Here is a 25087-nt window from a genome sequence, read left to right on the forward strand (position 1 = left end):
ATGAATGAATGAATGATGAGGGCGAGGGGCCGCTGGCCCTTTAAGACGGCGGCCGGCTCCCCCTAGTGGCGGCGGAGGGAGCGCGCGCCGGCGAGCGCGCGAGGGAGCGAAGCCTTCGCCCCGCCCCCTCCGCGCGCGCGCGCGCCCGCCCCCTGGAGGCGCCTCCCCGCAGCTCCGCGCAAGTTGGCGGAGTTCGGACCGCGCGCGTGCGCGCGCACGTCGGGGCCCCCTCGCGGCTCCGCCGGCTACCGCGCGCGTGCGTGTGTGTGTGCGCGCGCGCGCTTGCTCTCCCTCCCTCCCGCGCCGTCCGGGTCCTCTCGCGCTCAGCCCGCTCCGAGGCCTCGTCCTCGCGCCGGGGGTAAGTGCCTCGCCGAGTCGGGGCGGGAGGGGGGGAATCGGTGAGGAAAGGGGGGCGCCCCTCGCAACGCGGCGGTTGCTGGGCAGAGGGGAGCACCCCCCCCCGGGGGGGGACGCTCCCGTGCGTGGGGGGGGGACGGAGGGGAAGCCACCGCCGTCGCTTTGGGGGGCCCGGAGGCGACGAGGGAGACTGCTCCCGGGAGCAGCCGGTTGGATTTCTCCCCGCCCCCCGCGGCCCAACGCCGTCGGGGGTGTGAGGCTGGAGGCGCGCCCGCCCGGGGCTCCCTCTTCCTCCTTCCTCGCAGCGCCCCCCCACTTCTGCCGCTAACGCTTCTGGGACTTGTAGTATCCCCGCGCTTTTGCGCCCCCCTGCCGCTAACGCTTCTGGGACTTGTAGTACCCCCGCGCGCCCACCCCTGCCTGGGGGGGCGACAGCTGGACTACTACTCCCAGAAGGCAGCGCGCCCGCGGTGGGAGAGACTACCGTTCCCGTCAGCACCCGCGCGCGCCCCAGCTTGGCCCGCCGTCTCCCCCCCCGGGAGGGAAACTACAATTCCCAGAACCCCCCGCGCGGGGCGCGCAGGGGAGGGGGGCAGCTGAGAGGCCACCTCGCCTCAGCCAACCTCCTGGGCCTTGAGGCGTCGTTCTTTTTTATTTTATTTTGTTAGTCTGGTTTTGTTCTCCGTCTCCCCCTTTTAGATTTATTGCTCTATTTATTTATTTATTTATTTATTTTACTTGTACATTTCTATCCTATTTTATTTTGTTGGTATGTTTGGTTCTGTTCTCTGTCTCCCCCTTTTAGACTGTGAGCCCACTGTTGGGTAGGGACTGTCTCTATGTGTTGCCAATTTGTCCTTCCCAAGCGCTTAGTACAGTGCTCTGCACATAGTAAGCGCTCAATAAATACGATTGATTGATTGATTTTAGACTGTGAGCCCACTGTTGGGTAGGGACTGTCTATGTTGCCAATTTGTACTTCCCAAGCGCTTAGTACAGTGCTCTGCACATAGTAAGCGCTCAATAAATGCGATTGATGATGATGATAATAATAATGATAATTGTGGTGTTTGTTAAGCACCTACCTTGTGCCAGGCACGTGCTAAGCGCTGGGGGTGGCTCCAAGCACATCGGGTTGGACAAAGTCCCCGTCCCACGTGGGGCTTACAGTCTCAATCGCTATTTGACTGACATTGAGGCACAGAGAATCAATCAATCAATCGTATTTATAATCATATATATAATAATCAATAAATACGATTGATTGAACGCTCACTGTGTGCAGAGCACTGTACTAAGCGCTTGGGAAGTACAAGCTGGCATCATATAGAGACAGTCCCTACCCAACAGTGGGCTCACAGGCTAGAAGGGGGAGGCAGAGAACAAAACCAAACATGCTAACAAAATAAAATGAATAGAATAGATAGGTACAAGTAAAATAAATAGAGTAATAAATATGTACAAACATATATACATATATACAGGTGCTGTGGGGAAGGGAAGGAGGTAAGATGGGGGGATGGAGAGGGGGACGAGGGGGAGAGGAAGGAAGGGGCTCAGGCTGGGAAGGCCTCCTGGAGGAGGTGAGCTCTCAGTAGGGCCTTGAAGGGAGGAAGAGAGCTAGCTTGGCGGATGGGCAGAGGGAAGGCATTCCAGGAAGCAAGGTCACACGGCAGACAAGTGGCAAAGCTGGGATTAGTTGCCGAATTGTACTTTCCAGGCGCTTAGTACAGTGCTCTGCACACAGTAAGCGCTCAATAAATACGATTGAATGAACAAATGAATGACCTTCTGACGCCCAGGCTTGGGCTCTATCACTACACCCCGCTGCTTCTCTAACACAGTAAGGCAGTGGCCCTTGTGGGTAGGCTCTGGGTGCCCACTTGGGTATTTGTGGGGGAGGGTCACAGCACCTCCTAGGAAATGGTGATTTTATAGGGTTTCCCTCCTCATTCAGAAGGGACCCCTAATGAGAGCCTTTTCAGAGAAGCAGCATGGTTTAGTGGATAGAGCACAGTTCTGGGAGCCAGAAGGTTAAGGCTGGCTCCGCCACTTGTCTGCTGTGTGACTTTGGGCAAGTCACTTCACCTCTCTGTGCTTGTTACCTCGTCTGTAAAATGGGGATTGAAATTGTGAGCCCCAGGTGGAACAGGGGCTGTGTCCAACCCAATTTGCATTGTATCCACCCCAGCGCTTTGGACAGTGCCTGGCACATAGCGCTTAGCAAATACCATATTTTTATTTTCCCATTGCGGCCGGCCCATGGCGTAAGACTGGGCATCATATAAGCTGCTGTGAGATGTTTTGACCCCTGCCCCATGGTTGACAGTAGCTGTGCCCAAGGAGACGCTTCAAACTGGGTAGCTGGGTGCTGGGTAGCTCCTGTCCGGCTGTTGGTGCTGCCTTACTTGACATACTGTACTTTGCCTGGAGAGTAAGGTGGTGGTGTGTGTGGTGGAATGGGGGTAGGCTTGCTTCCCTTCTTCCAACTGGGCATTGGCAGAGACATATAATAATAATAATGCTAATTGTGGTATTTGCTAAGCACTTACTTTGTGCCAAGCACTTTTCTAAATGCTGGGCTAGGTACAAGATGATCAAGCCTCACATTGGGCTCACAGGCCAACGAGGAAGGAGAACAGATAGTGAATCCCCATTTTGCCAATGAAGGGAACTGAGGCCCAGTGAAGTGACTTTCCCAAGGCCGCACGGCAGGTATGTGTTATAGCTGGAATTAGAACCCAGCTCCTTTGACTCCCAGGACTGTGCTCTATCCACTGGGCCAAGCTGCTTTCCTGTCACAGTTGGCAGTTATCTTCACCTCTGGTCACCGAGCCCAGCTATTGCACAGAGTGGTGAGAGTATATGGCGGTTACCGTTTGGATTTCGAAGGAACCTTCTGCAGAGAAATAACGTGACTCATATTTTGGTCTTTGGAGATAGTCGTGTTGCCCCCGAACACCTGGGTGAGAAGTCCACGTGCGGCGCCACGGAAGCTTGCGGATTCATTGTTTGGTCCCCGACTCTGCAGCAGTGACCAGAAGCAGGTTATAAATGAGGCGATTATCAGCGGACCACGTTTCTCGTTGGTCTTGGAGTCCTTGGCCTAGGCAGGTGGCCATCTCTCTCCCAGGGCTGAATCGGTCTTTGAACTCCCCAAAGGCTAATTTATGTAAAATATTGCAGCACGGGGAGCAGGAGGAGTGAGGCAGTTGGCAACACCTACACGTTCTGCAAGCCTGTCATCGAGCCAGTGGGTCCAGGAGACCAAGCGCCATGCTTCCAGAGGCCTGCAAACAGCCAGGCTGAGCTCGTGGCTTTCAGTTGATCGATCAGTTCATCAATGTTATTTATTGAGCACTTACTATGCGTGGAGTGCTGTAACTGAGCACTTGGGAGAGTTCCTTTCAGAGTTCTCTTTGGCTGGGAACATCAGAGGGTCTTGACTTGGACACGGCGCAGGCTTGCCGAGCGGGAGGCCTGAATGAAAGAACACATCCGCAGACCGATAGGGTCACCATGGTCTATCAGTTAGTCAATGGTATTTATTGAGTGCTAATTTGCGCAGAGCACTGTACTAAGCGCTTGGGAGAGTACGGTACGGCAGAATTAGCAGACGTGTTCTCTGCCCGTAACGAGCTGACAGACTAAAGTGGATAAAGAGGACCTGGATTCTAATCTTGGCTCCATCAGTGGCCTGCTGGGCGATCTTGGACAAGTCATTTCACTTCTCTGGGCCTCAATTTCCTCGTCTGAAATAAGGGGATTCAATGCCTATTCTCCCTCCTACTTAGGTTGAGAGTCCCTTGTGGGACAGGGACCCTGTCCGACTTGAGGAGCTCGTAATGAGCCCAGCGCTTAGAACGGTGCCCGATCCATAGTAAGTGCTGAACGAATACCGTCATCATAATAATAGTGATCAGGTCACGGTTTGCCCTGGTAACCAAGAAGTTTGTAGTCTCTTTGTGTGAAAAACCTGACGCCTAAATTTAACCAGAGACGGGCTGCTGGAATTTAGCAATTGGTATATATATATATATATATCGATAGATAGATAGATAGATATAGATATAGATATATAGATATAGATATAGATATATAGATATATATATATATAGATATATATATATATTTTTAAATGGTATCTGTTAAGTGCTTAATATGTGCCAGCCATTGTTCTAGGGTCCGGGGTAGATACAAGATAATTGGGTTGTCCCACATGAGGCTCACAGTCTTAATCCCCATTTTACAGATGAGGTAACTGAGGTACAGAGAAGTGAAATCATCATCAATCGTATTTATTGAGCGCTTACTGTGTGCAGAGCACTGTACTAAGCGCTTAAAAATTGAAATAATTTGCCCAAGGTCTCACAGCAGACAAGTGGCGGAGCCGGGATTAGAACCCAGGTCCTTCTGATTCCCAGGCCCCGGGCTTTAACCGCTAGATCACTCGGCATCCATCCCAGTGGTTCCCGACTTTGGCCAAAGTTTGCTCCGATAGTCCTGCAGGAATGCGTTTCCATGAGTCCAGTTGGGTTCCGCTCGACAAGCGTTGCGGTCATTAAGTGGAAAATTGATGCTGACTGGTGACTTCTCCTTGCTGTGAAAACAAATTTGGTTTGTGGGCAGAGACTGTGTCTATCAACTCTGTTGTATTGTACTCTCCCAAGCGTTTAGTAAGGTGCTCCGCCCACAGTAAGCGCTCAATAAGTATGATCGATTGATTGTTTAAAGGTTAGAGTCCAGCCTGAAGGAACCATAGATGGGCAGTTTATGGCACCACGTTCCCTTCGTTCTGTGAACAACTTTAAACGCCCAAATCAAATGGATCCGTACTCGTCGTAGAAAGCAGTAGCATTATCTTCAGATTCAGAGTGTCTTTATTTCAGCCTAGTAATAATAATTATGGTATTTCTTAAGCGCTTAACTATGTGTCAGGCACCGTTTGAAGCGCTGGGGTAGATAGAAGGTAATCAAGTTGGACACAGTTCCTATTCCACTCGGGGCTCACGGTCTTAATCCCCATTTTCCAGAAGAGGGAATTGGGGTCCAGAGAAGTGAAGAGACTTGCCCAAGGTCACAGTCAATCAATCGTATTTATTGAGCGCTTACTGTGTGCAGAGCACTGTACTAAGCACTTGGGAAGTACAAGTTGTCGACATATACAGTCCCTACCCAACAGTGGGCTCACAGTCAAAGAAGGGGGAGACAGAGAACAAAAAACATATTATCATCATCATCATCAATCGTATTTATTGAGCGCTTACTGTGTGCAGAGCACTGTACTAAGCGCTTGGGAAGTCCAAGTTGGCAACATATAGAGACAGTCCCTACCCAACAGGGCTCACAGTCTAAAAGGGGGAGACAGAGAACAAAACCAAACATACTAACAAAATAAAATAAATAGAATAGATATGTACAAGTCTCATGGAAATCTTCTCCCCAGGAAGAAGCCAGGAATAAAGAATGACCCAATCTGTCAAATGGTGAAAATAATGATGATATTAGCATTAGGGAGAACAGTTCTATAATCCTAGAAACCCAGGATGGGAAGAGATTTCTAAGCCCTTGGTACAGTGCTAAGTGCTAAGACTGTGAGCCGGTTGTTGGGTAGGGACCGTCTCTATATGTTGCCGACTTGTACTTCCCAAGCGCTTAGTACAGTGCTCTGCACACAGTAAGCGCTGAATCAATCAATCAATCAATCGTATTTATTGAGCGCTTATTTATTTATTAACAAAATAAAATAAATAGAATAGATATGAACAAGTAACGAATGGTGGCGCCGGGATTAGAACCCACGTCCTCTGACTCCCAAGCCAAGTGCTCTATGCACTAGGCGACGTTGGAAAAGTCTCTCTGTCTCTGAGTGTATTTTTGAAATAATAACAATAATAATTATGGGATTTGTTAAGCGCTTACTAAGCACCAGGTACTGTACTAAGTGCAGGGGTGAATACAAGCAAATCGGGTTGGACACAGTCCCTGTCCCACGTGGGGCTCGCAGTTTCCATCCCGATTTTGACAGATGAGGGAACTGAGACCCAGAGAAGTGAAGTGACTTTTTTCAGGAGGAGGGTGGCATTTCCTGTCACCTTTTGTTTTTCGAGGTGGTCCGCGGCCCCTCCCGGCGTAACTTCCCTGACAAGCATGGCTCAGTGGAAAGAGCCCGGGCTTTGGAGTCAGAGGTCACGGGTTCAAATCCCTGCTCTGCCAATTGTCCGCTGTGTGACTTTGGGCAAGTCATTTAACTTCTCCGTGCCTCAGTTACCTCATCTGTAAAATGGGGATTGCCTGTGAACCCCACTGTGGGACAACCTGATCACCTTGTATCCTCCCCAGCGCTTAGAACAGTGCATTGCACATAGTGAGCGCTTAACAAATGCCATTATTATTATTATTATTAAGACCGAGTGTGGCAGAAATCAGAGTTTGAGCTGACTCAGCGGAATGGGGGCAGAGTGGCCAAATAATGTGTTTAATGTGCCACTTTTTCCGGAGGCATCAGAGCAGCTGGGTCCTGATTAGATGCGACTGAGCAGCCTAAGCCAGCAGTGGGATTTATGGGATTAGGATAGGGGGACTGTCGGTCGGAATCTCAACTCCCTTCCTCATCCCCGATGGGTCACTCATTCATTCAGACGCATTCATTGAGCGTGTGTACCGTGTGCGGAGCACTGGACTAAGCGCTTGGGAGAGACACGGATAATCGCTCTCCCCCACTTCAAAGCCTTTTTAAAGGCACATCTCATCCAAAGAGCCTCTCCTCTTCTCCCACTCCCTTCTGTGTCCTCTCTTCATTCATCCTCCCTCCCATCCCCTCGCCATTTATGTGAAGCAGTGTGGTACGGTGGATCGAACATGCGTCTGGGAGTCAGAAGATCGTGGGTTCAAATCCCCACTCCGCTGCTTGTCTGCTGTGTGACCTTGGGCAAGTCGGTTCCCTTCTCTGTGCCTCTGTTACCTCGTCTGTTAAATGGGGGTTGAGACTGGGAGCCCCACGTGGGACAGGGACTGTGTCCAACCTGATTTGCCTGTTTCCACCCTAGCATATAGTACAGTGCCTGGCACATAGTAAGAGCTTAACAGACACCATATTATTCATTCATTCATTCATTCAATCATTTATTGAGTGCTTACTGTGTGCAAAGCACTATACTAAGCGCTGGGGAGAGGACAATACAACAATAAACACATTCCCTGCCCACAATAAGCTTACAGTCTAGGGGGGGAGACAGACATCAGTACAAATAAATACATTGCAGATACGTACATAAGTGCTGTTATGATTATTTACTGAGCGCTTGCTGTATGCAGATCATTGTACGAAGTGCTTGGGGGAGGAAAATAGAACAATAAACAGACACCTTCCCTGCCCACAACCCGCAGGTCCAGCCGGACACATCCCGAGAGAGCAAGGGGCTCCCGGCCTCTTGGATTGGCCGCCCCTTGAGGGCCGCTGAGCTGGTCTGGCCTCCTTTCTTTTCTTTTAGGTCATTTTAAATTGTGTTTGTTAAGTGCTTACTATGTGGAAGGCACTGTGCTAAGCGCTGGGTAGCTACAAGGTTAGGCACCGTCCCTGTCCCACCCGATTTTAATCCCCATTGTACAGGTGAGCGAACTGAGGCTCAGAGAAGTGAATAAAAATAATAGTAATTGTGATATCTGTTGAGCCCTTACTACCTGCCAGGCATTATATGGGGTAGCTACAAGATTAGACACGGTCCCTGTCCCACGTGGGGCTCACAGTCTTAACCCCCATTGTACAGATGAGGTAACTGAGGCACAGGCGAATAATAGTAATTGTGATATTTGTGAAGTGCTTACTATACGCCAAGCATTGTACTATGCGCTGGGGTGGTGACAGGGTTAGACACTGTCGCTGTCCCAAATCGAGCTTAGCCTTAATCCCCATTTTACAGATGAGGGGGCAGGTAAGGAGAAATCAAGTGATTTGCCCAAGGTCACACAGCAGACAAGTGGCGGAGCCGGGATTAGAACCCAGGTCCTCTGGCTTCCAGGCCAGTGCTCTACTCACTAGATCATACTGCTTCCTTTTCCCAGCGCTTGGAACAGTGCCCCTGGCACACAGGAGGCGCTTACTAAATATTATCACTGCCCCTTGGGCACTGGGGGGTATTCAGCCCACCCTTAGCCCCGCAGCACTGTATGTGTTTGTAATTTATTTATATTAGTGCCTGCCTAAACTGTAAACTTGCTGTGGGCAGGGAACATGTCTACAACTCTGTTGTGTTGTACCCTACCAAATGCTTAGCACAGTGCTCTGCACTCAAAAAGCACTTAATAAATATCATTGTTTGATCCTAAAAGAAATGTTGTTGTGATTTACCAGGTTTGCCCTGAGGAAGACCCAGGGGGTAGGGTTCTTTGCTGGTTTCTCTGAACCCCCTTTCCCCCAAAAAGATGTGGGTGGGCGAAGACCCGGCCCCACAGGGTGGATCTTCTAGACTGTGAGCCCGCTATTGGGTAGGGACCGTCTCTATATGTTGCCAACTTGTACTTCCCAAGCGCTTAGTACAGTGCTCTGCACACAGTAACCGCTCAGTAAATACGAATGAATGAATGAATGCTTCCTCTGGCCTGATTTTGGTGTACCCCCTCCCTATTTCTCAGAGATGGCTCTCATATCAAGTGTCCAAAACAGCCAGTTTGAGTGGCAGCAGAGCCCCTCCCCCGAAAACTGGGGTGACCCCAGGTGACGGTTGGGCCTTTTCAATCTGCCGTATTTTAATTTTTTTAATTAACTTTTGAGGTATTTATTAAGCACTTACTATGCGCCAGCCAGGCACTGTTCTAAGCACTGGGGTAGGTACATGCTAATCAGGTTGGACACAGTCCATGTCCCATGTGAGGCTCCCAGTCTTCATCCCCATTTTACAGAGGAGGGAACTGAAGCACAGAGAAGTGAAGTGATACACCCTAGGACACACAGCAGACAAGAGGCGGAGCCGGAATTAGAACCCAGGGCCTTCTGACTCCCAGCCCTGGGCTCTATCCAACCAGTCACATTTATTGAGCTCTTACTGGGTGTAGAGTGCTTACTGTGTACAGTACCGTGTACTGAACATTTGGGAGAATACAACAGAACAACAAACACATTCCATGCCCACAATGAGCTTACAGTCTAGAAGATGAGCTTAGGCCGCTCTGCTTCTCCACCATCTGGCCTTGTTTGACTGGAGGCCCCATGGGGTAGGGTGAAGGCTCCCAATCCGGCCACTTTTTCCAGGCCTCCGGCCTTTTGGAATGCCGATCCTGGAGGTTGGAGGGAGAGGCCCTCCGCCCCCAATGAATGGCAGGGGTCAGGGAGCATGAAGATGGCAGAATAGGGAATAGAACTGCATGGAAAAGTGTGGTCCAGAAGAGAGAAAGGGAAAAGCAGCATGGTGTAGTGGATAGAGCACAGGCCTGGGAATCAGAGGGTCATGGGTTCCGATTTCGGCTCCGCCACTTATCTGCTTACTTCTCTGTACCTCAGTTCCCACATCTGTAAAATGGGTATTGAGACTGTGAGCCCTGCGTGGGAACAAGGACTGTGTGCTTGTATTCACCCCAGCGCTTGGTACAGTGCCCAGCACATAGTAAGCACTTAAAAAATACCTTCATTATTATTATTACGATTATGTGTATGGTGTTGTGTCTACATGTGTGTCCACCTGTGTGTGTGGGGGGGAGGGGGAGCAGGTGCTGGCCCACGTTGACAGGGGGCCAGAAAAGTGTCCCCCTCTGGGGAAGATGTGCGAGAGAGCCTCCCTGCAAAATTGTCCCTTCGAAACGAAGGCCAGTGTCACAGTCAGTCGGGGGGATGGATGCGTGCCCGCCGCCTAAAGGAAATTGGGCAGCGGGGCTGAAACGGGAAGCTCCGCCCAGCCTCCCCATCTCCAGTGCGGGAGGTTGGCGTGTGGGAGTGCGTGCCGGTGGCCGCGCAGATGCCTGTGTTCTCCGAGCCTGTTGATCCGGAGAGAAGCCGGAGGCGGCGGCAGTTGGCGGTGGCCCGGAGGGCTCCTTGGCAGGGGCGAGCGGGGCCGGGGCCGGCCAGAATCCAGGTGGGGCCGGGAGCCCGAACGTGGGCGTCGCTGCTCCGGCTCCCCGGGGCCGGGGTGGGGGTTCGGAGCGGGGCACCCCCGGCGGAGATGGATCCCGCCCGGCGGGTCCCAAGTCGGGCCCGGTGGTTCTTCCGCGGGATGGCATGGGAGGCCAGCGGTCCGTGCCAGGGAACTTCGAGGGGTGTGGGTGGGTCAGCTCCGAAGGGCGGTGGGGTTAGCGGGCGTCAAACAGGCGGAGAGGTGACCCCGAGGACGTGCTCAGGGGCCCGTGGAAGACCCCCACCCATCCTGGAGAGGCTCGGGTTTTTGGCTGCGGTCCCCTCGCCCCCAACCCCCCACCGCTTTTGGACTGGAAGTCCCGGCATCCCGGCTGAAGCCGCTTCCGGCCGATCGGCTACCTAAATGCAACTCCCTCCCGTCCCCACAGTGGCCTTCCGAGCACGGTCAACCCTCAACTGAGCAGGCGAGCCGTCTCTGGCTGGCCGGACCCCTGCCCCGGCCTAGCGGATAGAGCCCCGGCCCGGGAATCAGAGGACCTGGCTTAATAATGGCATTTATTAAGCGCTTACTATGTGCAAAGCACTGTTCTAAGCGCTGGGGAGGTTACAAGGTGATCAGGTTGTCCCACATGGGGCTCACAGTCTTAATCCCCCTTTTACAGATGAGGTAACTGAGGCCCAGAGAAGTGAAGTGACTTGCCCAAAGTCACACAGCTGACAATTGGCCGAGCCGGGACTCGAACCCATGACCTCTGACTCCAAAGCCCGGGCTCTTTCCACTGAGCCACGCTGCTTCACCTGGCTTCTAATCCCGGCTCCACCACTTGTGGGCCGTGTGACCTCGGGCAAGTCTCTTCACTTCTTCGGGCCTCAGTTACCTCATCTGGAAAGTGGGGATTAAGACTTCGAGCCCTGTCCGGGACCCGATTATCTTGGATTCACCTCAGCGTTTAGTACGGTGCTTGGCACTTAGTAAGCGCTTAACAAATAGCATGATTATTAGGGAGACCAGGCGTCAGGCTCCAACCGGCCCTGCCTCTGTTGGTTCCCCCCTGGTTTGCCCCCCGGTGCCACCTCCCCACCCAGGTTGGCCTGGGGGGGCCCTTGGCTCCGTACCCCCCTCCCGCCCACCCTGGTTTTGTTCCCGGGCTGCCACACTGATAGGAAATGTCTGCTTTCTCTGGGAACTGTTTGTTCAGACACCAAATAGAACGGGCCCGCCCAATGCTCTCCTTAACTCCTTGGGCCCGGGCTGGGGTCGCCAGAAGGAAAAAAAAAATCCGCCCTTTTCCTCCTGAAAAGAGAGTGGCGGGGATTAATAATCGATCTGGACATTAATTCCCTCCGTACGGTTTAGCAGAAAAGAGTAGAGGAAGAGCGTGGTTTGCGAGTTGGTAAGATGTGTCATGAAGTGGGAAATAATCCTCAGACCCAGCTCTTCTAAACATTAGGAATAATGAGAGTGGAATGTATCGAGCGCTGCCCAAGGGCCAAGCGCTGTGCTGAGCGTTGGGCTTGGGGGCCAGATAGTCGTCGTAATAATAATAATAATAACTGTGGTATTTAAGTGCTTACTGTGTGCCAGGCACTGTGCTAAGCGCTGTGGTGGAGTCAAGCAGATGGGGTTGGACACAGTCCCTGTCCCATGTGGGGCTCATGATCTCAAGTCCCATTATACAGATGTGGTAGCTGAGGCACAGGGAAGTGAAACGACTTACCCAAGGCCAAGTAGTAGATGAGCAGTAGTGCCGGGATTAGAACACATGACCCTCTGACTCCCGGGCCCGGGATCTATCCACAACATCATGACGTGGTCCGTCCCACACAGTACTCTCAGTCTCAATCAACCAGTCAATCAGTGGTATTTATTGAGCGCTTACTATATGCCGAGCACTGTACTAAGCACTTTGGGGAGTACAATATAACAGAGTTGGCAATCAATCAATGGTATTTATTGAGTGCTACTATACATAGAACACTGTATTAAGGGCCGGGGAGAGTACAGTAATAATAATAATGATGGCATTTATTAAGCGCTTACTATGTGCAAAGCACTGGTCTAAGCGCTGGAGAGGTTACAAGGTGATGAGGTTGTCCCATGGAGGGCTCACAGTCTTAATCCCCATTTTACAGATGAGGTAACTGAGGCCCAGAGAAGTGAAGTGACTTGCCCAAAGTCACACAGCTGACAATTGCCGGAGCCGGGATTTGAACCCGTGACCTCTGACTCCAAAGCCTGGGCTCTTTCCATTGAGCCACGCTGCAGTACCAGTATCCAGTACCACAGAAGTAATAATAATAATAATAATAATAATAATAATGGCATTTATTAAGCGCTTACTATGTGCAAAGCACTGTTCTAAGCGCTGGGGAGGTGACAAGGTGATGAGGTTGTCCCACGGGGGGCTCACAGTCTTAATCCCCATTTTACAGATGAGGTAACTGAGGCCCAGAGAAGTGAAGTGACTTGCCCGAAGTCACACAGCTGACAATTGTTGGAGCCGGGATTTGAACCCATGACCTCTGACTCCAAAGCCTGGGCTCTCTCCATTGAGCCACGCCGCTTCTCTGCAAGGTAATCAGGTTGTCCCCCGAGGGGCTCACGGTTTTCATCCCCATTTTCCAGATGTGGGAACTGAGGTCCAGAGAAGTGAAGTGACTTACCCAAAGTCACACAGCTGTCAAGTGGCGGAGCCGGCATTTGAACCCACGACCTCTGACTCCAAAGCCCGGGCTCTTCCCACTGAGCCACGCTGCTTCCCTGCCCATACCCATCTTCCAGTCTAGAGGGGGAGACAGACATTAATATGAATAAATAACTTATTCCATTTAATTTAAAGAGATATACAGAAACGCTGTGGGGCTGGGGATGGGTCAACTGTCAAATATCCGAGGGAGAGGGAGAGCGGGCTTCTTATCCCCATTTTACAGATGAGGAGCCTGAGGCCCAGGCTGGTTAAACGACGGTCCCAAGGGCCACACCGCTGCCCAGGGCCAGGGGTGGGCCTGGTGCCTGGATTCTTGGCTTCTCCAGTTCTGTGACGGGGCGGGAGGCATCCTCCTGGGATGTCCAAGCGTCGCGAAGCCCCCGTCCCCTCTCTGTTCCTGTAGCCTCTAAGCTTGCTGTGGGCAGGTAATGCGTATTCACTCTGTTCTATCGTCCTCTCCTAAGAGCTTAGTATAGTGCTCCGCACACAGTAAGCGCTCAGTAAATACGACTGACTGACCGTCTGCTCCCGGAGGGACGGGTGGCCGAAGCAGCCGCGTCCGGCTCCTTCCGGGACGAGGCGGGATCCCGCTCGCTCGCTCGTGGCTCACCAGGGCCATCTTGTTTGATCCGAGAGGGGAGGCGGGCCATGCCCGCCCAACACCTGCGGGCCGTGCTTTACCCGGGGGCGGAAACCCTGGCAGTGCCACCTCCTCGCCCACACCGGCCCTTGAGTTTCCCCCCCGAAGCCGGGCAGCCGGGGGAATCTCGTGACCGAGATGGGCTCTTGCTGCTTCGCCAGTCACACGTCGTGAGTCTGATTTACTTGCTCAGAGGGCGGTGGAGAGGGTGGGGGTCGTGGGGTGGGGAGAGGGCTGCCCCTGGGGTTGGGGCGTCGGCGGTACTGAGCACCGGCTCCTTACGGGAAGCAGCGCTCGCCTGGGGACCCAGCCTGGAATGCTGGAATGTTTGTTAATGGAATAAGCGCACCGCCCCGTCCTGGCTTCAGAAGAGGGCGGCGTTTTCCTGGTGCGCTTCGGGTGCCCTGGGAGGAACCTGATCCTGGGGAGAGGTGTTCTAGTTTCATTCTGGATCCCGGAAGACACACAGAGGGATTCATTCTGTGTCCCGGGAGAGGCGTTGGGGATTCGTTCAATTCATTTATTCATTCATTCATTCATTCAATCCTATTTATTGAGCACTTTCTAAGCACTTGGGAGAGTACAGTACAATAATAAACGGGCACATTCACATTCTTTGCCCACAGTGAGTTTACAGTCTAGGGGGATTCATCCTGGATCCCGGGAGAGGCGTTGGGGATTCATTCTGGGTCCGGGGAGAGGCGCTGAGGGTTCATTCTGGATCTGGCGAGAGGTGCTGGGCATTCATTTGGATCTGGCTAGGGGCGTTGGGGATTCATTCTGGATCCCTGGAGAGGCGTTAGGGATTCATCCTGGATCTGGCAAGAGGCATCGGGGATTCCTCCTGGATCCCGGGAGAAGCGTTGGGGATTCTTCCTGGATCCCAGGACAGGCATTGGGGATTCATCCTGAATCTCAGGAGAGGCACTGGGGATTCATCCTGGATCTGGGGAGAGGTGCTGAGGATTCATTCTGGATCTGGCGAGAGGTGTTGAGGATTCATCCTGGATCTGTCAAGGGACTCTGGGAATTCATCCTGTATCCTGGGAGAGGTATTGGGATTCATCCTGGATCCCAGGAGAAGCGTTGGGGATTCATTCTGGATCTGGGGAGAAGTGCTGAGGATTCATTCTGGATCTGGCGAGAGGTGTTGAGGATTCATTCTGGATCTGTCAAGGGACTCTGGGAATCTGTCCTGTATCCTGGGAGAGGCAATTGGGATTTATCCTGGATCCCAGGAGAGGCATTGGGGATTCATTCTGGATTTGGGGAGAAGTGCTGAGGATTCATTCTGGGTCTGGCGAGAGGTGTTGAGGATTCATTCTGGATCTGACAGGGAGTGTTGGAGATTCATCCTGGATCTGGCAAGAGACACTGGGGATTCATTCTGGATCCTGGAAGGAGGAACTTGGCCTGAGGGGAGGGGTATTTAGGATTCACTCTGGGTCCTCAGGAAAAGGAGTTGATCTCTAGGGAACACATTCCCCGGGCCCTTAAGCTTCTCTCCCAAGAGGCCGGCCACCGGAGCCGAGCCCATGGCTTTCTCCCAAATCTGCCTCAGTCTCAACGGGGAGGACTCTCCCCGGCCCCAACCAATCAGTCGATCCATCAGTGGTATTTATTGAATGCTCACAGGGTACAGGGCACTGTACTTAACCGTTGGGAGAGTAGAATGCGACGGAGTTGGCAGACCTGTTTCCAGCCTGCCAGAAACTTCCTCCTCTGCTCTTGATCCCCTGGGAGGGCAGGGGTCACCAATGGGGGGCTGTTTTCAGACCCGGAGAGCAGTTGGGGAGCGTTCTTTGTCCCGGTGACCATATCTGCCCGGCCAGAGCTGTGACCAAGCCCCAAATTCATGATTACAATACACTCAAGGCTGAGACTCCCCCAAAAGGGGCAGGCTGATGCAGTTCCAGCCACGTGTTCAACCCTGAGACCCCCTCAGCCTGTCCGTCGATCAGTATCAATCAATCAGTGGTATTTATTGAGCGCGTACTGTGTGCAGAGCACCATACTAAGCATTTGGGAGAGTACAACACAACAATAGAACAGACACATCCCCTCCCCACAACGTGTCGGCAGTCAGTCAATCAGCAGTATTTATCGAGCGCTTACTCTCTGCAGAGCACCCCGTCTGAGGCACTTGGGAGAGTGCAGTCCGGTCGGGAGCTCCAATCCCTGTCCTCAAGGAGATTAGCGGGACATGTGGCTCCTCCTAGCCTCATAGGCCTGTCTCCAAAGAGCTCAGCCAAAATCGGCTCCACCACTTGTCTGCCGTGTGACCTTAGGCAAGTCACTTCACTTCTCCGGACCTCATCTGTAAGAAATGGGGATTAAGAGCGTGAGCCCAGCTTGGGACGGGGACTGTGTCCAACTTGGCCTGAGGGGAGGGGTGCTTGGGATTCACTCTGGGTCCTCAGGAAAAGGAGTTGATCTCTAGGGAACACATTCCCCGGGCTCTGATTAACTTGGATCTACACTGGGGCTTAGAACAGTGTGTGGCACGTAGTAAGCGCTGAACAAGTACCATAATAATAATTATTATTATTATACTTAGTAACTCCGTATCTGTTTCCATCTCCCGGTGGTGGGGAGAGCAAGAGGGGCCCACAGAGTGAGAATTTGCCCATCCTTATCGACTCCCCGGTGTCGCTATTCCAGGAATGTTGAGTGGAGGTGCAGCCTCTCCAGGTGAGAGGAGTCCTGGGAGAGTCCCCTGGCAGCCTGGCCTGAGTTGGACAGGACAGGGTGGGAAGACCCACATCCTGATCCCAGATATAATAATAATAATAATAATGATATTTGTGTCTAAATGTCAGAGTAGATACAAGTTAATCAGGTCGGACACAGTCCCTGTTCCACGTGGGGCTCCCGGTCTTTATCCCCATTTTACAGATGAGGGAACTGAGGCCCAGAGCAGTGAAATGACTTGATCGAGGTCACACAAGACCAAGTGGCCGAGCTGGGATTAGAACCCAGGGCCTTCTGACTCCCAGCCCTAGCCATTAGGCCATGCTGCTTCCGTAGCCTTTGCTGACTGAGCCCTTGTTTCTCGTCCCTGCCCTCCCGTCTGCGCTGGGGTCTGCCCCCCTTAAACCGTCGCTACTCACCCCACCTTCAGCCCTACAGCACTTACGTCCGTGTCAACCCCCCTTTAGACTGACCGGAAGCTCGTTGTGGGCAGAAAATCAATCAGTAGTATTTATTGAGCACTTGCAGTGTGTAGAGCCCTGTATTAAGGGGTTGGGTCTTGCCTTATGCCGTCGAGTCGTTTCCGACCCGTAGCGACACCACGCACACGTCTGTCCCGAAACCCCCCGCTCTCCATCTGCGATCGTTCTGGTAGTGTAGCCATAGAGTTTTCTCGGTAAAAATCTGGAAAAATCTGCCGCCTTCCGCTCAGTAAACCCGAGCCTCTGCCCTCGACTCTCTCCCGCGACGCTGCTGCCCAGCACAAGGAATTTTGACTTGTAGCACATTGCCTTCCGCTCGCTAGCCACTGCCCAAGCTAGGAATGCCTCTGCTTGACTCTCCCTCCCCTAGCCGAGACTGGTAGAGTACTGGAAACACTCCTGTTGGGTAGGGGCTGTCTCTATATGTTGCCGATTTGTACTTCCCAAGCGCTTAGTACAGTGCTCTGCACATAGTAAGCTCTCAATAAATACGATGGATGATGATGACCCTGAGAGGAGAAGGGGTTGGGAGAGTACAAGAAAAGCCGGGTGGCTAATGGTTAGAGCCTGGGCCTAGGAGTAAGAAGGACCTGGATTCTGATCCCAGCTCCGCCACTTGTCTGGTCTGTGACTTTGGTCAAAGTCACTTCAATTCTCCGCACCTCAGTTATCTCATCTGTAAAATGGGGGTTGCGCCTCTAAGCCCTTTGTGGGACAGGGACTGTGCCCAACCCGATTAGCTTCGTGGCTCAGGGGAAAGAGCACTTTGGCGTCAGAGGTCACGTGAGCCCACTGTTGGGTAGGGACTGTCTCTATATGTTGCCAATTTGTACTTCCCAAGCGCTTAGTACAGTGCTCTGCACATAGTAAGCGCTCAGTAAATACGATTGATGATGATGATCCCGGCTCCACCACATGTCTGCTGTGTGACCTTGGGCAAGTCACTTAATATCTCTGAGCCTCAGTTACCTCATCTGTAAACTGGGGATTAAGACTTTAAGACTGTGAGCCCCACGTGGGACAACCTGATCACCTTGTATCCCCCCAGTGCTTTGAACAGTGCTTTGCACATAGGAAGCGCTTAACAAATGCCATCATTATTATTATTATTATTATCTACCCTAGTGTTTAGTACGGTGCCTGGAACATAGTAGGTGCTTCACCAATACCATAAAAAGGCAACAGAGTTGGTAGGCATGTTCCCTGCCCACGACGAGCTTACAGTTTAGAGGGGAAGATGGACATTAATAGAAATAAATGATTTATTTGTCGCAGGAAGTGTGCCCACCAACCCTGTTGTGTTGTACTCTCCCAAGTGCTTAGTACAATGCTCTGCACACAAGCGCTCCATAAGTACTGTTGATTGAGTGATATTAAGACTGTGGACCCTTTTATGGGACAGGCACTGATTTGGTTGTATCCACCCCAGCAGCAGTACAGTGCCTGGCACAAAATAAGCACCATCGTCATTATTATGAACTTATCCTCGCACTCTGCCATTTCCCCTGCCTGTAATTGAGTTTAATTCCATCTCCCTGTCTAGACCGGAAGCCCGCTGTGGTCAGGGATCGTGTCTACCAACCGTGTCGTATTGTGCTTTCCCAAGCGCTCAGTAAAGCACCCTGCATATAGTACGCACTCCATTGAGCACTTGAGAAGCAGCGAGGCTCAGTGGAAAGAGCACGGGCTTTGGAGCCAGGGGTCATGGGTTCAAATCCCGGCTCCGCCCCTTGTCAGCTGTGTGACTTTGGGCAAGTCCCTTAACTTCTCTGTGCCTCAGTTACCTCATATGGAAAATGGGGATTAAGACCGTGAGCCCCACGTGGGACAACCTGATCACCCTGTAACCTTCCCAGCGCTTAGAACAGTGCTTTGCACATAGTAAGCGCTTAATAAATGCCATTATTATTACTATTAAATGCTGAGGTGTGACAGACAACCGGACAGTCGATCCTCCCTGAAGGTCTGGTCCCCCCACCATCACTACAGGGTCTGGAGCCTTTTATACTGTGAGCCCACTGTTGGGTTAGGGACTGTCTCTATATGTTGCCAACTTGTACTTCCCAAGTGCTTAGTACAGTGCTCTGCACACAGTAAGTGCTCAATAAATACGATTGATTGATTGATTGATTGATTGATTGATTGGAGCCCCTGGGGTTGGGGGGAGAGGGGTGGAGCTGAACGAGTCATGTGACCCACCAGGGCCTTGACGATGACGTCCCATCATCCCAGCCAGGAAGCGCACGTTGGGGCCTGTGTTCCCCGGGCTTGCCCGGCGTCGCCCCAGTTCACCCGCTAATTGCCCAACTCTTCTTAGAGCAGCAGCGTGGCTCATTGGAAAGAGCACGGGCTTTGGAGTCAGAGGTCATGGGTTCGAGTCCCGACTCCGCCACATGTCCGCTGTGTGACCTTGGACACGTCACTTAACTTCTCTGAGCCTCAGTTCCCTCGTCTGTAAAATGGGGATTAAGACTGTGAGCCCCACGTGGGACGACTTGATCACCTTGTATCCCCCCAGCACTTAGAACAGTGCTCTGCACGTAGTAAGCGCTTAACAAATGCCATCATTATTATTATTATTATTATTATTCGGGGACCGTCTCTATATGTTGCCAACTTGTACTTCCCAAGCGCTTAGTACAGTGCTCTGCACACAGTAAGCGCTCAATAAATACGATTGACTGATTGATTCCGTTCGCTTCAACCCAAGAGTTGCTGCAGGGACTCCAGCCTGCCTCGCCACTCTGCCCACCCTGAGTATGGGCAGGGTCTCCTGCAGCTGCTTCCCTGACACATTTGCTCCTGACCGGAGCTGGAGGGAAAGAGCACTGTAGGGAGTGGGCAAGTCACTTCACTTCTCTGGGGCCTCAGTTCCCTCATCTGTAAAGTGGGGATTCATTCATTCATCCAGTCGTATTTATTGAGCGCTTACTGTGTGCAGAGCACTTCACTAAGCACTTGGGAGAGGAAAATACAACAATAACCACATTCCTTGTGCCTGTGAGCATTATGTGGGACAGGGCTGTGCCCAACCTGATTAGCTTACCCCAGTAAGCTTGGTACAGTGCTTGGCACATAGTAAGTGCTTAACAAACCTTACATTTGACCATTAATTTGAACCTGAGGGAGCATGGGGAGTTGGATACTCTCCCGGATTTGAAGAGAGGAGAGGGAGGGGACGGCCTGGCTATGGGGTGGGATCTCCCCTTCACCTCTCCCACCCCCCCCACCCCCTGAGTGACTGGAGACAGGGAATGGGCCTCCATGGCTAAATGATTTGGGGCCCATTGCTCTTGCTCAGTGGAAGCTCCTTGAGGGCAGGAAACCTGTCTTATAATAATAATAATTAATAATTGTGGTATTTGCTACGTGCTTACTATGTGCCATGCACTGTACTGAGCGCTGGGGTGGATACAGTCCTCTAGACTGTGAGCTGGTTGTGGGCAGGGAATGTGTCTATTGTTCTATTGTACTCTCCCAAGCACTTAGTACAGCGCTCAGCACTGTTCTATTGAGTTTATTGACTTTATATATTTGACTTGATATATTGATTTTATATAAATGTTGAGTTGATCGATTTATGAAGTGCTCGATAAATGCGATTGAATGAATGAATGCAAGCAAATCGGGTTGGAGGCAGTCCCTGTCCCCTGCTGTCTTAATCCCCATTTTACCGATGAGGTAACTGAGGGATGGAGAAGTGAAATGATTTGCCCAAGGTCACACAGCGCACACGTGGCAGAGCCGGGATTAGAACTCAGGTCCTTCTGACCTCCATACCCGGGCTTTTTCCACTAGGCCACACCGCTTCTCTGCTTCTCATTGATTCCCCATCCAGAGTACGTTGCCCAGGTGGATATAGAGTAAACGTTTCTTCTCCGATTTGACCCCTTCCCCAGACTGTGAGCCCACTGTTGGGTAGGGGCTGTCTCTATATGTTGCCGACTTGTACTTCCCAAGCGCTTAGTACAGTGCTCTGCACACAGTCAGCGCTCAATAAATACGATTGATGATGATGATGATGATCTCTCGGACCTCCTTCTGTCTACCGCCCTGGACCACCCTCTCCCTGAACAGATTTGAGGCAGCCACAGGCCCGGTGCCCCCTCCCCCTCAACTCTGGCCGAAGAAGGATGGATCAGTCAGTACTACTTATTGAGCACCTGCTGTGCACAGCACCGAACCAAACTCTTGGAAGAGTTCAGTGGGGTTAGTAGATGCCATCCTTGCCTTCAAGGAGCTTACAACCTAGTCAAGGGAGCAAATACTAAAGAAAATGACACGACTTACAAGAAATTACATGAAAATTACACGAATACTAAAGAAAAGGAGTGCAAATATGTGTAGTTGAATATATGTGAATACAATATATATTAATGTATATGTAGGTTTATGTAATGTATGAGCCCCCATTTGGGACAGGGACTGTGTCCAGCCTATCGTGCACCTTCCCCAGCGCTTAGTACAGTGCCTGGCACATAGTAAGCGCTTGACAAGTACCATAAAAAAATTATCATCATTTTCATCATCCTCATCCAAGTGATTTGGCACATGTGAGTTTGGGGAAGTGCTGAAGAGGTAGGTGGCGAGAGGAGAGGTGAATCGCTCTAGAATGTAAGCTCACTGTGGGCAGGGAACGTGTCTACCACCTCCATTCTATTGTACTCCCCCAAGCACCTAGTACGGTGCTCTGCACACTGGAAGTGCTCAAGAAGTACAGTTGATTGATTGATTAAATCAATCAATCTGAGCCTCAGTTACCTCATCTGTAAAATGGGGATTAAGACTGTGAGCCCCATGTGAGACAACCTGATCACCTTGTACCCCCCCAGCGCTTAGAACAGTGCTTTGCACATAGTAAGCGCTTAACAAATGCCACCATTATTATTATTATTCTTAAATCAGGGAAGGGCTCCTAGAGGAGGTGGGCTTTCCGAAGGGATTTGGAGATAGTTCTCCCTCCCTCTCCCTTCCCCTGTCACCCTCCCCGATAGAGGAGGTTACTCCCAGTGACAGGAATGCAGATTTAGCCATGGCAGGCCGAGCTTCTCCTATCTGGAATCGGAGAAGCGGTTGGCAGAGAAGCCAGGGTGTAGACATCATTTTAGATTCCATGGAGACCCTACCGCTGGGAGATGAAATTGATCCCCCTTTCCCATTAAAGGCCCCTGCATCCCTCATATTTCTCTCTGTCCCTCTTTCTTTCTCTCTCTCTTTCTCTTTCTTTCTCTCCATCCCCTCCCCTTCCTTTTTCTCTCTCTCCCTTTCTTTATCTCTCCCTCCCTCCCTTTTTTTCTTCCTCCCTCCTCTCTTCCCTCCTTCTCTCTCCCTCTTGTGCAGGCTCCTCCACAGATGGGGGCCCTTTTGACTCCAAATACAGGTGTGTCATTCATTTGCTTTGTAAATGAGGTCAAAAGAAATATGCCCCCACTGCCCGCCACACCCCTGGTTGGGTGTTTCTACCTGTTTAAACTTGCACAGGTGTTATTGACCCAGGCCTTGGCCTTGGCCCATGGGTCCCCAGGAGGCTTATCAGTTGATTGGGTGGGGAAGAGTATGCCGAGATGGTCAGAGAATTAGAAAATCATTCATTCTCCCTTCCTAGCTGGGCAGACTTGATCTGGCCGGGCTGGGCGAGCCTAATGCATTCGTCTCCCTGTTCCCCGGGCACATTGGAGTGCCAACCTCTTTTCCCACTGCCTGCCTGGAGATGATTTAAGAGCCCATCTCCCCCAATCAGATGGTAAGCTCCTTCAGGGCAGGGATCTCCTCTCCTGGCTCTAGTATCTTCCCTAGCACTCACTTTGGTGCATTCTGTTGTACCGTATTCACCCAAGCCCTTAGTGCAGTGATCATCATCATCATCATCAATCGTATTTATTGAGCGCTTACTGTGTGCGGAGCACTGGACTAAGCGGTTGGGAAGTACAAGTTGGCAACATATAGAGACGGTCCCTACCCAACAGTGGGCTCACAGTCTAAAAGGGGGAGACAGAGAACAAAACCAAACATACTAACAAAATAAAATAGAATAGATATGTACAAGCAAAATAAATAAATAAATAAATAGAGTAATAAATATGTACAAACATATATACATATATACAGGTACATAGCGAGCGCTCCGTGAATACCGTTGATTCATTGCGCCCAGAGGGTGTGAAGTAGAGTTGATGGATTGATTGATTGATTGATGGATGATTGATTGGGCTGTTTGGTAGCTGGGCAGGAACTGGCCTGACCTCTGAGCCTCTCAGGGTCACAGGCAGAGGTCCCCCCCCAGGCCCTCGGATGCTTCCCGGAGCCCTGGAGAGCTGGGGGAAAGACTCGGAAAAGCAGATTCTGCAGGCCTGAGTGGGTTGGGCAGATCCGAGAAGCAGTGTGGCTCAGTGGAAAGAGCCCGGGTTTGGGAGTTAGAGGTCGTGGGTTCTAATCCCGGCTCTGCCACTTGTCAGCTGGGTGACCTGGGGCAAGTCACTTCACTTCTCTGAGCCGCAGTTCCCTCATCTGTAAAATGGGGATGAAGCCTGTGAGCCCCACATGGGACAACCTGATTACCTTGTATCCCCCCCAAGCGCTTAGAACAGTGCTTGGCACAAAGTAAGTGCTTAACAAATGCCATCATTATCATTATCTGGCAGCTCAGTGCTGGGCGTGTGTGTGTGTGTGTGTGTGTGTGTGTGTGTTTGCACACACGTCCATGCGTGCGTGGATGTGTGTGCCCTCTCCTCTGGCCTCCTGGCACCTCAGACCCCAAGGGAGGGAAAGGCCGCCAGGAAGTAGTTTGTGAGGAAAGAGTTTTCAGGGGGAAACCATCTTTGGTGGCTATGAAATCAATAATAATAATAATGGTATTTGTTAAGCATTTACTATGTGCAAGGCACTGTTCTAAGCACTGGGGGGATACAAGGTGATCAGTTTGTCCTACTTGGGGCTCACAGTCTTAATTCCCATTTTACAGATGAGGTAATGGAGGCCCAGAGAAGTTAAGTGACTTGCCCAAAGTCACACAGCCGATAAGTGGCAGAGCCGGGATTAGAACCCTTGACCTCTGACTCCCAAGCCCGTGCTCTTTCCACTGAGCCACACTGCTTGATACCCACTGAGTGCTTGCAGGGTGTGGATCATTGTTCTAAGCGCTGTGGAGAATACAGCGCCATAGAGTCGGTAGAATGGGAGGCAGTGTGGCCTAGGAGATAGAGCCTGGGCCTGGGAATCAGAGGACCTGGGTTCTAATCCTGGCTCCGCCTCTTGTCTGCCATGTGATTTAGGGCAAGTCACTTTACTTCTCTGGGCCTCAGTTACCTATCTTTAAGATGGGTATTAAATCCTACTCCCTCCTACTTAGACTTTGATCTCCACGTGGGACAGGGACTGTGTCCAACCCGATTGCCTTGTAACTACCCCAGTGCGTAGAATGGTGCTTGGCATGTAGTAAGAGCTGAACAAATACCATAATTATGAATTAGTTATTATCATCGCAAGGAGCTGACGAGGGTTGAGCGTGCCCCTCCCCTGTTAACGTTAACCCGGCTCCTCTGCAGAAGAGCTCGGAGGGCAGGCCTCACCCTGATCCGCCCCCGATCCACAACCTCTTGGAAGAATCGAGTGGCGAAAGTCGGGACACTGTAAATCCCTGTCCTCAGTGGGGAGATGAGGCCTCCTTGGTCATCATCATCAATCGTATTTATTGAGCGCTTACTGTGTGCAGAGCACTGTACTAAGCGCTTGGGAAGTCCAAGTTGGCAACATATAGAGACAGTCCCTACCCAACAGTGGGCTCACAATCTAAAAGAGGGAGACAGAGAACAAAACCAAACATACTAACAAAATAAAATAAATAGAATAGATATGTACAAGTAAAATAAATAGAGTAATAAATATGTACAAGCATATATACATATATACAGGTGCTGTGGGGAAGGGAAGGAGGTAAGATGGGGGGGATGGAGAGGGGGACGAGGGGGAGAGGAAGGAAGGGGCTCAGTCTGGGAAGGCCTCCTGGAGGAGGTGAGCTCTCAGTAGGGCCTTGAAGGGAGGAAGAGAGCCAGCTTGGCCAATGGTCGTGACCTTTGAACTCCCAGTGCCCTGGGCCGCTCCAGTCGGAGGCCAGTCTGTCCACCAAGTGGTTCCCCAGGCAGGG

The 25087-nt window shown here is 51.5% G+C and overlaps 1 protein-coding gene across 4 annotated transcripts in view; it reads left to right on the top strand.

The window, feature by feature from the left end:
- The first annotated feature begins 282 nt into the window (after nt 1-282).
- The window catches only part of SIPA1L3 (signal induced proliferation associated 1 like 3), a 116440-nt gene continuing 91635 nt past the window's right edge, over nt 283-25087 (top strand). For all 4 annotated transcript variants that reach the window (XM_038767098.1, XM_038767099.1, XM_038767100.1 and 1 more), the window contains exon 1: nt 283-358. The gene's annotated coding sequence lies outside the window, so the exon portion shown is untranslated. The remainder of the gene's footprint in view (nt 359-25087) is intronic.

Source organism: Tachyglossus aculeatus, chromosome 26, assembly GCF_015852505.1.
Source record: "Tachyglossus aculeatus isolate mTacAcu1 chromosome 26, mTacAcu1.pri, whole genome shotgun sequence".
Taxonomy (NCBI): domain Eukaryota; kingdom Metazoa; phylum Chordata; class Mammalia; order Monotremata; family Tachyglossidae; genus Tachyglossus; species Tachyglossus aculeatus.